This window comes from Lepidochelys olivacea (genome assembly GCF_965140295.1).
Source record: "Lepidochelys olivacea isolate rLepOli2 genome assembly, chromosome: 1".
In the NCBI taxonomy this organism is placed as follows: Eukaryota; Metazoa; Chordata; order Testudines; family Cheloniidae; genus Lepidochelys; species Lepidochelys olivacea.
In genome coordinates, this window is record NC_140411.1 from 109,243,846 (window position 1) to 109,258,092 (window position 14,247).

The 14,247-nt window shown below is 44.0% G+C and overlaps 1 long non-coding RNA gene across 1 annotated transcript in view; it reads left to right on the top strand.

Annotated features, from left to right (window-relative positions):
* The first annotated feature begins 13,053 nt into the window (after positions 1 to 13,053).
* Positions 13,054 to 14,247, top strand: part of LOC311515150 — a 30,961-nt gene continuing 29,767 nt past the window's right edge. The window contains exon 1 of the long non-coding RNA XR_014710063.1: positions 13,054 to 13,288. This is a non-coding gene — a long non-coding RNA (uncharacterized lncRNA). The remainder of the gene's footprint in view (positions 13,289 to 14,247) is intronic.

Here is a 14,247-nt window from a genome sequence, read left to right on the forward strand (position 1 = left end):
TTACAGGATGGACTAACTGGCTCAGATAAAATAAGAACCAGACTGAACTTCTGCAAATCTCTTGAACCAGATCCAATCTGAAATTTACTTAAGGTTTGAAAATCTTTGGCTAATGTGTTGCCAGCCACACAATTACCACTCCAAAGGCCCTTTTTCTGTGAACCCACTCTCTCACTTAGGGTATGTCTACACTGCAGATGGGAGCAAGCCTCCCTATTCGGGTTGAAATTTGCTTTAGAGGGCTCAAGCTCAAGCTAAAATTAGCAGTGTGGACATTGCAGCTCAGGTGGCAGATTGGGCTGTCGAGCCCACCGGACCTCAAGGGTTTGAGCTTAGGTGGCTAGCCCAAGTCTCTGCTGCAACTGCTCTCTCAAGCCCCGGTAGCATGAGTCTATCTACCTGGGCTGGGAGGCTCGCTACCAGCTTCAATGAAATTGAGTAAAGGTAAATATCTTCTAAAGCTGAATATCAGGAAAGAGTGATGCTCTCACAGGGTGTGAAGATATCGCAAGGAAAGCAGAAGAAGCTCCTTAAAACGAGAATGAAGAGCCGCGTGAAGTTTTAGATAACAAATTCAGTTTCAGACATAATTTGGCCATTTTGGATTTGGATAATCCACTAATTTTGTTTAAAAAATCATTCATCCATTTGAATAACTTGTGTTGACATGTCTATTAAGATAGCATTTGGATATTTGAATACTGGATATTCCCAGAATTCATACAAGTGGAATTTGGATAACCAAAAAGTAAGCAAAGCACTTCTTTTTTTTTTTTAATGTTGTGATATCCAGAAAGAAATGCTGACCTCTTGTTCACTTCCTCTCCTCAGATATGGGCAAAGCACTCAGGAACATAGTGTTTTTGGCGCAACCAGTATTTGTAGGGTGTTGCACAGGATGATAAAGTAGAATCTAGAGATGGAAAAGGTCTGTCTTCCTGATTCTGATCTCAAACTGGTTTTAGATTGATGTAACTCTGTTGACTTTTGTGGAGTTCCTCGTGGTTTACATCAGTGTAAGAGCATTCAGATTTGGGTCCAATGACTCTGACATCTTGAGTCAGGACTTGGAAGAGGCCCCCAATTCTAATTTCATTTACACTGGTATAAGTCTGCAGTAATACCACTAAGCCAACTCTAGGCCGGAAGCTATTAAGGAAGAGGCACTTAGCCCAGTAGCAAGATTTTAAAGAATGGCTTTATTACTTTTGGATTCTCTTTCCTAAAAAGATGGAAAAAATAATGTTTTTGTTTAGGTGGAAAATGATTAAATTCTGCCATGAGCTTGGCAAGCCCATTGCATCTACCCACAGCATTCCTATGGGCACAACTACACTGTTGTTTTATTGCAAAGCTGCTTCCAGGCAAATCATCCCCTAGGACAAGAGTGCAGCTTCTACTGCTGAGTAGCTTAGGCACTCCACGGGATCTAATTTGGAACAGAGAGATCCTTCAGACTTAGGGAGCCTCTGTTGGATGTCTTCATATAAGGCAGAGTTAGATGAAATGTTACCTTGTGCAAATGGCATTGTTTGATTACATAATAATTGTCTTAGTGAATTTTATATCAAATGTGTTCAGTTTATAAGTACAGAGATTTTTTTTTCTAATTGCTGGTCCTGCATATTTAGCCTGGGGTCTGAAAGTTCAAGCTGGATTTTTTTCCTGCTCATGCTGAGTCATTCAGGAAGGTCCTGCAGACTGAATTACACCTTTTAATGGTGGGCACAGATATAAATGACAGGAAATGAGTAGCTAATTGTGCTGATGATGCACAAAAATGAATGGAATCTAGCTTACTCTCTCTTAGCTGTGTTGACTATATAGTGCAAAAAGAATTCAAAAGCATCGTGCAATCCTCTGAACTACTAAATCATTGTATTTCATAAGTGTAACTCTGGGCAGAATCTGCTAAAGTCAGTAGCTAAGGCACAGGATGTACACAGAGAACAGAGCTGTTTTTACAGAGCTGTTTTTCAGAGAAAAATTACTCTTTTACACTGGTATTTTTTAAAACTATTTGTTTATAAGTTTTTAAGGGTCCAAGTGTTCATTAGAAACATAAAAGACTTGTTTGTTATTGCATTGTTTTGCCACTATATCATGTTACTAGAATATTTTTGTAAGGGATGTTGTAACTATAGTAACATTCTTCAATGAATAGATAGCACATTAGCAACTGGGCCTAATATGGCTTCTCCAGAAATAGGGCTCAAGTAGACCAATTTGTCAATTTACCTTTTTATTAAATGGATATTTGTTTTACTAGAACAAGCCCTTTCTTGAACTCCTTGTTTGCTGGTTTTTGACCACTCCTTGTTTGCAGCTTTATGTTTTGAACATTCCCAGCCATATTTCCAAGGCATCACAAAACAGCACATACTGTACCAGAGTGTGTGGGGGGGGGGATCATTTTTTATTTATGGACATTCAATTTTCAGCTTTTTTTTTCTTACATTTTGTCCTATTTGAAAATAACTTTTTTGACAGTTCATATAAATAAAAGCTAGTTTTTACATGCACATTTTACTAGATATTTAAATATCTCAGATAACGAGTCTTAAAATATTTATTTTATTTAAAATATTTACTTTCGGGACATCATGCAGACTAAGTGGGTGATCTTGCTTCCACTGAAGTCCAGGTGAGTTTTGCCATTGACACCAGTGGAAGCAGGATCAGACCTTAAGGAACTCAGAAAAAAATTATCTAAGTAAATATGTAGCTTTTCTTTTTCAAATAAAACTGTGACTAAACTACAGTTGCTTCAGTGCCTGTCTCAGGGCTTGTCGATACTTGAAATGCTCCAGCTGCCCAGCTGCAGTGCGGCCATTATAAACCTTCCGCGCAGACACTACCTACACCGATGGGAGGAGTTTTCCAGTTGGTGTAGGTAATCCACCTCCCTGAGAAGCAGTACAGCTAGATCACTGGAAGAATTCTTCCACTGACCTACAACTGTTGATGTAACGCCAACAGACCCCGGTCGGCAGTGGGCGGGATCGAACCTGGGATCTCTGGAGCTAAAAGCCAACTGGCTGTTAGCTAAGGCTGTAGAGCAGACTCATTAATCTCTCTCTAAGTGGTCTCGGTGCCACTAGATGGGACAGAGCACCACACCCAGGAGAGGTATAGGTTACATCTATACCAGGGGTTAGGTCAGCTTAACTATGTTGCTGGGGGTGTGTGGATTTTTCATACCCCTGAGCAATGTAACTGGGTCGATCTAACTTTTCAGTGAAGACCAGGCTCCAGTCTCTAAAAGGAGTCCAACTTGAATTTTTCAGGAGTCAATATGAACTTTATTTTCAGTGTGGCAGAACCTAAGGGCCAAGTTCTGGGGTAAAGCATACAGCTTCAATGGTCTGTGGACACAGGAACAAGCATTCCATCCTCACTAGGCTGAGGGTCCGCATCCACAGCCCAACCACCTGCAGTCACTCATGTAGGCAGAAGTGCCGCATTGGGGAGGGGTATGCAGGGTCATGTGCCCCTCCCCTTCCACCGAGATTTGTTGCTTGGCTTGTACTTAGCATGTTCACACAGACTGAGCATGCTCAGTAACACTGCTGAAGCTGGCTGCCCTCACTCTGCCCTCCTTCCCCCCCTCCCCCTCCAACTCCACTATCAGCAGGCACAGGTCATCTCTGCATGTAGGATATGAGGAAAAGTAGGGAATATGACTCAATGCTCTTCCACTAAAAAGGGTTTGGGACTATGGTTGGACCCAGTGAATACAATCCCATCTTGCCCACTTCCCCCCCCCTTATGTCTCAAGGAAAAGAGAGCCCCCATCTGACTATCATAAAAATTATCAGAGTAAATATGTGCTCTTCTTTTCACGAGTGGCTGACAGAGTGGTGCACTACCAGTGGGGCTCTGTGTCACAGTGGGTATATTTGATTATAATGCAAACACTTTACTTTTAGGTACTGTGGCCCATACTTGTCCGTTTTATGACCACAACTCAGCAAGCATCCATGAAAGATGAATTGGTTTCTATTGAAATTGTGTATGTTCAATCAATCACCATACATTTCTCCATACATAAAAAATTCTTTCAGTCCTTAAGATTCCCACAGCAAATTAATATGTCTGTTTTCTTTTTCCTTGGGATGCTCTGAGTCACAAAGAGCCTACTCATCTGTTTCATCTATTGTGTGTCAGTTAGCTCAGAAGAGGATGAAAAGAAAAGAGGAAGATGAGAGGCAATTTGAGAGAGAAGAATCATATCAAAACATTTCCACCGGTCCTTAAAATCCAACCCAGCTCCTAATGCCATTCTAATTTGTCTTAAAGGGTTAAGAAAGAGAAAAATGCACAAACAGTAAATGTAAGGGGAGGGAGTGGCAGATAGCAATCTGGTGTCACAGCAACCTGGAATCTATGATCAGTTCTCTGTCCTGCAAGCTTATGTCATATTTATGTCATAGGATATCAGGGTTGGAAGGGACCTCAGGAGGTCATCTAGTCCAACCCCCTGCTTAAAGCAGGACCAATCCCCAACTTTTGCCCCATATCCCTAAATGGCCCCCTTAATGATTGAACTCACAACCCTGGGTTTAGCAGGCCAAAGCTGGCAGAGGGTGGCTATACATCAAGTCCTGTGAGGTGTGGAAACAAAGAGCTGCCCATGTGACCCAAACTAGCCAATGCACCGAGAAAGAAGCTGTGATTGGCTCCAAATGGAGACACCTCCAACTCTCCTCACCGGGACTGAAATTCACCATGCTCTCCCATCTCCTCTGATGTACTTGCTCTGGTGGTGGCCACATGCCCTCAGGCTCTAGGTGGCAGGACTCTTCTTCCCAGCGTCAGACCTCCCGGTCGAGGTTATGATCCCCCTTCAAGTTTGGCCCTTAAGGCCTCTTGGCTGGGGGCGTCTCCCTGTACTAGGCCTGCTGCCCAGGGTCTCCCCTCGCTCTCTCCAGTTGCTCACCACACCTGGTTCCGGACTGCTCCAGCCCCAGCGCTGCTGCTGCTCTGCCTCCAGCTCCCTGGGCTGCTTCTCTGGCCCCTCTGGCTCTGGTTGCTACAGCTCTGCTCCCAGGACAGGTCTGCTCTGCAGGCTGCTTCTGTGACTCTGCTCCCAGCACTGACCTGCTTCCTGGGCTGCTTCTCAGGCTTTTGTTGCTGTGGCCCTGCTCCCAGCATAAATTTGCTTCCTGGGCTGCTTCTCTGGTTTTCTCTGGCCAGCGCAGCTCAGCTCCCCAGCTCAGTTCAGGCTTCTACTCTCTCCTTAGCTCACCACACTCTGGTCCAGCAGCTCCAGCTCTCATGAAGGAGGACCCCCCCACACCCCAAATGAGCCTCCTGACTCCCTCATTAGACTGTCAATCAGGCTGACCTGTAGCATTGGCCTCTCCCTATTGTTCCTGGGGACTGTCAGCCTCAGGGTCCTGACTTCCCATCGACCCTTCCCCTTCCTCTTGGTACTGGGAGCTGGCCAACCAAAACACCCCCACTGAGTGTTAGTAAGGGGCCAAGAGGCCCCTTATGTACCATTATTTTCTGTGGGGGAGCAGGGTGGTGATTTGTATTGCTTCCTGGTATATGACTCTCTGTGTTGTTTGTGTTTTGACATTATATTTACCTTAAGGCAATAATGATTACTGAGTCTTTCACATGCTGTGGATAGAGGTTTTAGAGACTGAGAAACCCATGTTTGAGGGATGTTTTCAAGTGTCTGATCACAGGACATCTGTGCTGATGTAGTTGACCTCTGCGAATGGGTGTGTTTTCATTAAAAAGAGAGATGTGCGTGTGCTGGGGGTGTTTTTTGTTTGATTGTTTGTTTTAAAAAGGTGATAGAGCAACATAATGGAGAGATCATTGCTGGGATATTTACTTGGCAACAGTTCTTAAACATCTGTGGAAAAATCATTGTTCTGTTTTCTAAACTTGGATCTCACTAAAATTCTCCAACTGGAACCCAAAATTAGAATTAAAGAATCACTTGTAAAATAAATGATGCTTCATGGTGATTAAAAAAAAGAAAAGAAAACTTTACACTGGTGAGAAATGAGGATCCTTTACAGGAGCTTTATATCAGTGTGAATACTAAGCAGCCCGTTTTCATCTCAGCACACAGGTATTTACATGGATTACTCCCATGACTTTTACTAGCAGTGATGTGCATAAATCCCCACACATCACAGTGAGATGATACCCTGAAGAATGTTTTTATTACTGGCAAATCAGAAAATACACTTATTTCATCACTAGCTACTAGATTTTTTGTATAGTTCTCATTTTCAGTGATTTTTCTATCTGGAACTGAACCATTAAAACAAATGCATTTTGCTGTACATGCAATGTTGAATACAGGATTGGTTTTTCATAAATAATATGGTTCTGACAAACAGAAAGAAGCTGAAAAAGAGACACAGAGGGTCAGCCAGCCAAAGAACTTTACAGATGTTCAATTAATGTATTCCCATATTTACTGAGTAAATTATTTTGAATATGGCAAAATAATGAACAAAGCTATTTTTTTTTCATTTTAAGAAATATGTTGGTGCAAGAATTATTTGCTGTATTGCTTTATGTGCTTGTGATTCATGTGGAACACTTGAGATAGTGGGTGGTGCAGTTCTAATCCTTATTTCCTCTCTCTCTCTCTCTCTTTCTGCAGCATTGGCTAGCAAATCCAATCCGTATTGTGCTAATTGTCATGCGGGCACTGCAGTTGTTTCTCTGTTTTGCTCCTTATCACTGTCATAGCTTGGAACTCTCAGCAGTGTAGTGCTACATGAATAGCTTGGCCTGTGGGGACCTTTCTGTCTGGGACAGTACCATTCTGTCCAGACAGGGAGAGACTGTTTTTTTTTGTTCTCCAGCACAAAAAATAGAAAAGAAAGACCAACCTTGCTGCAGCCCTTCACTTAGGATTCCTCCTCAGGAATTCTAATTCCAGCTGCGTACTCTGAAAGGGCATCTGGCAGCGATTATTCCAGGGGTAAATCATCATTCAACAGCCTCATGTTCATTCTCCAGCTCTGTAGGGATATTTTTTCTTCATATATTGTACTGCAGCCTGACAATAAATGTTCTTCCTCTGGCCACATCAGTTATCTTAAAAGAAGGTGCTGTTAGTTTGCGTGCAAATTGTAACCTACACTATCAATTGTTGGAAAGAATCAGAAAAAGTAAATGCCATGTTTTTAAATCATTGCCAGTTTAAAAAGTGGCTTTGAGAAATGATTTGCAGCACAGCTGTCAGCAACTCTAATTATTCCTGTATTGGATTGGATTCTTTGTCTTATTATCACACAAGGCTACATCTTATTTATCTGTTTTACATCTGATCAGAGGCATTCTCCTCTGTGGCTTTACAGCTCCATTGTAACCACCTCTCTATGAGCAATTTTGTTTATTAAAGAGGAATTTGTTTATTAAAAACAAACATTCAAGGTTTGGTTTATACATGTGGAAACCTGGATCCCCTGAATTCTGGAAATCTGGATCTAGAGGTGTATCAGAACTTTGTGGCTTGGTTCTATTTGGTAAAGGGTGTGACACATAATCCCAGATCTGAAGTGCCCCAAACCTTGCAAATGCTCTAGTCAAATCTGGATCCAGATTTCATGGCCCAGGCCTTCTATATTTTTATTTTCTCTAGCACCTACACAGTGTTCAACTCATATTTTAGTTTAACCTACATTTTGTTAGGAAAGTTGATGCTTCACTTAATCAGACTTGTAACTGTTTCTTCTTTCTTTCTTTCTTTCTTGGTTAGCAAAGAAGATTATTCCCTTGAATTAAAATCCTTCATTTCCATAAGTACCACACACATATCCTTGATGTAATGTGCTGTTCTTCGTTTGCCTATAATCAAATCTCCATAAAACTAAAAATAAAATCCTGTGATAAGCAGTTCTGCCAACTGCATCTTACAGCTTAAAAACCAAAGAGCAAATAATTCTTGCATTGCTATTTATTAAAAGGGAAAAGATTGCTGCGTGTAGAAGAATCTGCTGGTGCACATGTGTACATACTGTAAGAGCACTAATAGCTTTTCTGAGATGTAAGGTAATGCACCACATGTGTCTGATAGAAAAATTTGACCCATAAACCTAATTTGCTCACTATAAACTATGGACAAAGTCCGTATTTTTCTCAAAGATATTTTTCTCATTTTTATGGGAACAATTCTTTAAATAAGTTTATTAAATCGTACCTTCTTTAGGCATAGAAATGATACCATACATATGAAAAGTGTATTATTCACCATTCAAAGAGAAAGTTAGAGAAAACGGCTAGGCTCAGCTCACTGCCTTTGAATGGAGACTGGGCAGCTAATAGGGAGCTAGCTGCAGCTCCCGGTTTCTGTTATAGCGGGGTACCCGGTGCTGCGGCTACTTACCTGTTGGGCTGCTTCAGAACCAGAGCTCCAGAGAAGCCTGAGAAACCAGAGAGCGAATTTCATTTTGGAAACACCAAAAGGTTTCCATTTCAGTGTTTCTAGAATGAAATATTGTAGAATTTTTTACACACACACACACACACACGGTTTTGGCTTTTTCTTATGATTTGGGAAGAAAAACTTTCCAAAACCTCAAAATTTTTCACAGAAGTAAAATTCAGCCATCTCTAGTTTCTATTTAAGGCTTTTTCTACACCTAACACTTAGGTTGACCGAACGACATTGCTCAGGGCTGTGAAAAATTTCATGCCTTGTGCAATCTAGTTAGATTGACCGAATCCCCACTATAGATGCAGCTAGGTCAACAGAAGGATTCTTCCTCAATCCCCATAAATGCCTAAATTTCCCCCCAGTGGGCACGCACAAACCACCTCAGTCCTGGCCCTGCCAAGGAGCTCAGTGCCCTTGTGCTTGTCTAACCCCTGAGCTACTGGCTATAATGTGGCTGGGGTCTTTCTCTTTTTTCATGAGAAAGAGCTGACCTGACTTAGGCTAGGGTTACCATACGTCCATATTTTCTCGGACATGTCCGGCTTTTTAGTTCTCAAATCGCCATCCGGGATGAATTTTTAAATATCTAAAAACGTCCGGGAAAATAGGGACGTATGGTAACCCTACATGGGAGCTGCCGGAGCTGCAGAGCGGGGCTTGCAGGTGCCAGCGGCGCCGCCCCCTCCAACCTGACCTGACCCAACCCTAAGAGGGACCTGCCAGGGGGGCGAGGTGGGGAGTCCCGGCGGTGCTTCCCTGGGGTGGCTCCTGGGAAGCATCCGGCAGGTCCCTCTGGCTCCTAGGGTCAGGTCGGGTCAGGTCGGGGCGGGGGGCTCCAGAAGCTCCCATTGGCGCTTTTCCGGGCTAATAGGAGCCCCAGAGCTTGTGCTTGTGGTGGGCACAGCACGTGGAGAACCCTTGGCTACCACTGATCCTAGGAGCTGAGGGACCTGCAGCAGGAGGGGGTGTGAAGAGGCGAGTGGCTAGGGAGCCAGTGGCTGGCGGGTGGGCAGGTGAGGAGGCAAGTGGTGGGCGGGGAGGGTGAAGCGGTGAGCGGTGAGGGAGCCAGCAGCAGGAAGGAGGGTGAGGAGGCGGGTGGCGAGCCAGTGGCAGGCGGGAGCTGTGTATAAAGGCCAGCGGCGGGCAGTGCGGGTTGAAGAGGTGAGTGGCGAAGGAGCCAGTGGTGGGTGGACGGGGGTGAGGAGCCAAGCGGCGAGCCATTGGCAGGCGGGGTTCTCGGGGTGTGCATAGGGGTTTCTGGCAGGGGAGTGAGGAGGTGAGTGGCAGGTGGGAGGAGGCGAGCGGTGGGTGGGAGACACTGAGGAGGGACACAGCAAGCCAGCGGCAGGTCAGGGGGTGAGGAGGGGTGTCATGGTGGGGCCAAGTGAGGAGGGGGTGGACCTGGGGCAGAGTGGGGGCGGAGCAGGGGTGGACTGTGAGTGGGGCCGACAGCACCCCAATGTGGAGTGTCCTCTTTTTTGAATGTTCAAATATGGTAACCCTAACTTAGGCACCTAACTCCAGGACAGGGTTCATATCTGAGACTCCCAGGTGAAGATAGATACCTACATCCAGCCTGCCGTTCAGGGGCCTAATGCCCAGATCAACAGGAGTTAGGTAACTAACTAACCCACCACTTTTGTGGAGCTGGGCCCTAAATCCCACCCCTTTCTGCTCAATTTCACTCCTGGTTACCTTAGGTGGCTTCCCACTCACCATGCTGGCTTCTAATGATCCCTTTCTTTGGTATCTGGCTTGGCCACCTAACTCAGGGCTGTGAATTCCACCAAGCAGCAGCATGCCTAGGCATCTAATCCAAAGTCACATAGGAAAGAAAGGAATTGAAGTAGGTCTCCTGAGTCCCATGCTAGGATTCAAACCACTAGCTTATCCTTCCTGCCACAGAGAGTAACTTTAACTTATGCAACTGGTGTTAGCTCCTTTAGGGACATTACACCCCAAGTAAGAGGCTGTATTGGAACCTTACTTCACCTTGGGGGCTGCCCTCCTTTGTCCTCCTCAGACTTGTCCCTGTACTAATTCCCTTATGTTTGGCAGTGCAGCTCCGGCATAGGAGGTGGCAAAGCAGAGCCATCTTTGCCAGCCCTACCCCAGCATGCATGTAGAATTCTCCATCTAGTTTAAATTCGCTGTTTATGCATTGCTTTGCTTGAACAGCACAAAGTGAACTTGGCAGACTGGAGAAACCGGCCCATACTTTTGAGTTCTAATGTAAAAATCTCTCTGCATGTGTATGTACGTACGTGTATATCTGTTAAAGCGCTGCTTAATGGAAGATGGCAAAGCTGCTGAAGACCTGGATGTACTGTAATTGACAGCTGTTACTTTCATGCCAACATACACAAGTTTATCATGCTAACTTACGTAGATATTTACTTTCCCATTGAATAAAAACTGAGTAGCAATCATAATAATGGCCACTTCAGACACAGGAACGGAGAGATTGAGCTATTCCTTTTAGAATAGAACACACGTCATCGGGAAAACATTAATGTCCCAACGAAAATATTAATTTAACTGACAATAGCTTTCCAGATTTCAAAGCCATACATTACAAGTTGTTAGAGAATTTCAGGGCAACAGTTATTTCAACAGCTTTGCATTATGCAGACATGCAAAAAATCCTCATTCCCCAGACTACGAATGGAAGGCCCCTTTATAATTATTCTTTTGTGTATTGTAGGCATGGAGAGAGTGAAGGAGATAGAGGAAAAATGATCGATGCTGTTATTAAACCCCTTCTTCCTGTCCACTTTTTCTCTACCTAAAAATGACCCCATGAGTGCTCACTCCTGTGTAGTCTAGCTGATTCACAGGCTGTGTCTATTGTGAGGAGAAATGCTTCATCCATGCTGCTCCACATGTCTGCAGTAAACTGAGCAGCTCATTATTCCACCTTTGCATTCAGCAAGAGGGACTTGGGCTGGATACAGTGAAATTTAGGTCAGGCAGACAAAACACAAAGATCAGCGACCCTCAGCAGCAACCACCACCAGTAGGAGACGAGCTAAAAGATTCGGCAGAGGTTGGAGCAAAAAGTACACCCAATTGCACACACAAATGACATCTGCAGACGGATCAGTAGTAGAACCAGCAGGAGATAAACTGACCTGCTACATGATCCCACAGTGCCCCCAAACCTTTACTAATGCTTGTGACCTATGAACTGTAGGCAAACAGTTACTAGAGTAATGATGATCCCTAAAAAGTATTGTTATGAGCTGGGTGAAACCTTGTTGTGTGCTGAGTCAAAAAACAACCCAGTGAGGTGGAGGAGTATGAACACACCCTTCAGTTGGCATAACAGTAAGGTAAAGTTAATCACAAACCCCCACCTAAAACAAAAGGGTTATGTGAACCTGCACAGGAGTTTTAGACTGGGGCTTTGTCTATACTACAGTGGAAATTCAATTTAAGCTACGCAATTTGAGTTACGTGAATAACATAACTCAAATCAATGTAGCTTAGATCTACTTACCGCGGGGTCCACATTATGCGATGTTGACGGGAGACGCTCTCCCATCAATGCCCCTTACTCTTCTTGATCTGGTGGAGCACAGGAGTCGACAGGAGAGCGATCTGCGGTCACTTTAGCAGGTCTTCACTAGACCCACTAAATCAACCACCAGTGTATCGATTGCCGCTCGTTGATCCCCCAGTAATTGTAGACAAGTCCTGGGTGGGTAGAGGATCTTTTGCTGAGTATTGTTGTGGGTAAAATGTGTGTGTTTGTGGGAAGGGAGAAGAGAACAGAAAAAGAAAGACAGAGGCAAAATGCAAGAAAGCCAAGTAGCAGCCTGTTAGCTCAGTGTCTGGCCCTGGAAAAAGCTAGAGAGAGAGAGATTCTTTGGGTCTGGTGTTGGCTAACAAGGCATGAGGCTGTAAGCTAAGCAACTATTTCTTTTTTGTTTCTGGTTTCTCCTAGGTTTGGAGACACAAAACCTTGTACATTCCCTATAAAAAAGCAAGATTGCATCAAAGAAAAAACTAGACTCCATCATCAGTTTCTACCTCCAAATGGAATATCCCCAAGGCCCTGAACTTCAACTAGTCATTTAAGTTGAAAAGGGGCAACAACCTAATTACAAAATTAGTCAGGAGCAACCAAGTTAGACATACTTCTAGGCCTGGTCATCCCCTTTAAATAATTGTTGTAGTAAACAAAGAAATGTGCAAACTGCGGCATGAATGCAATGGAACCCAGACGAATGCAGCAAACCGCCCTCACCAGATCAAAGCTACATCTAAATATAGCAATGGGGGAACCACATAAAGTTCAGTTTGATAAGTATCCAAAGCGTATGGAGGAACACATCAAGCTCCAAAGTCTTTGCGCTCCCCCTTCCATCAACAAGCTCCTATACCCTTATCTGATGTGGGGATGGTAAAGACTACTTCCATGTGCCCACCCTCCTTCTGTGACTCTGGCATTGGTGATAAGCCTGCCCACCTTTTTAGTGTCTGCTTTCTCCTAATCCAAGAGACAGGTAACTCTTTGCCTTTCATCACATCCCCCAGGAGGATCAGCACAGAGCCACTCACTCACAAGGATTTGGGGTAGATGTTGATCACTTAAGTCTTGGCAGATGGTTGCTAGGGAAACCCCATGCCTTTGGAATGTGACAGACACCAGACAAAAACCTGCTTTGGTTTGATTTTTTTTTTCCAGCAGCGGGGGTGGGGGGCTTATCAGTCTGCCTGACTCAGAGAAAGCACATAAAATGCAGCAGTTCCTCTGAGACAACAAATCAAAAATGGTTTCTAATGAGCCTCCTGAATACACGGGATAACTTCAACCAGTCAAGTAGCAGAGGAAATACTATTCGACTTCAACTATTTGATTCCCACCAGGTAAGAAATCCCAACTCAAAATTCAAGATGCTAGTTACTACTTTTTGGTTAACGATAAAAAGCATTATTCACAATGCCATTTTGTCATATAAGCATTACAAGAGATGATGACAAATATATACGGCAAGGGAATATAACAGATTTGAGACAGTATAGGGCTCACACATATCCGAGGTTCATGACACTACTGCACAACCAGTCGTGCACTGGGGGAGACAGAAACTGTGGCTGGAGTCAGCCCCTGAGAGCCAAGAGACCTCCTCTCCTCCCCCAGAAGGAGGTGGGAGCAGAAGCAGCCAGTGTTAGTGGAATTTCTGGAATTTTGAGCAACCTTTCTTTTCCCCTTTATGTTTTGCTTCTGGATATTTTTTCCTCCTTGCTGCCTAATTGCTTTTGCCAACGTTCTGCCCCTCCTGCCCTCACAGCCTCTTTGCTGCAGCTACATGCTCTCTCCCCTCCATCCTCTTCTGTCTGTTTCTAATACACTCCCTTCATATTTTCCTTCCTTTCCCACTCCCATGCTCCTGTTAACGCCCACACCCTCCCTCTTCCCCTTGTTCACATCATGTCTCACTATAAATGTTATTAAAGGAACTGACATGATGTCTGCTACCCATTATTCTGAGTATATGTTGCATCCTCCCCCCACCATGCTTTGTCTTGGCTATTTAAACTTCAAGCTCTTTGCGACAAAGACTGTCTTTTATTAGGTCTTTACACAATTCATAGCACAATGGAGCTCCAGTCCTGATTTGGGACCCTGACTTGCTCCTGCAATACAAATACCTAAGAATAATAAGCATAGGTTAAGCGATATACACGTTGTTTTCATAAAAGTTATATGAATTTTTTTTAATGAATTGGCCCAGCTTTTCTCAGACAGTTCAATTGTTAATCTAACATTCTGCTATGCTAATGGCGATGCTGCCTCAGCATTTTCCCAGAGATCCAGGCAGTTC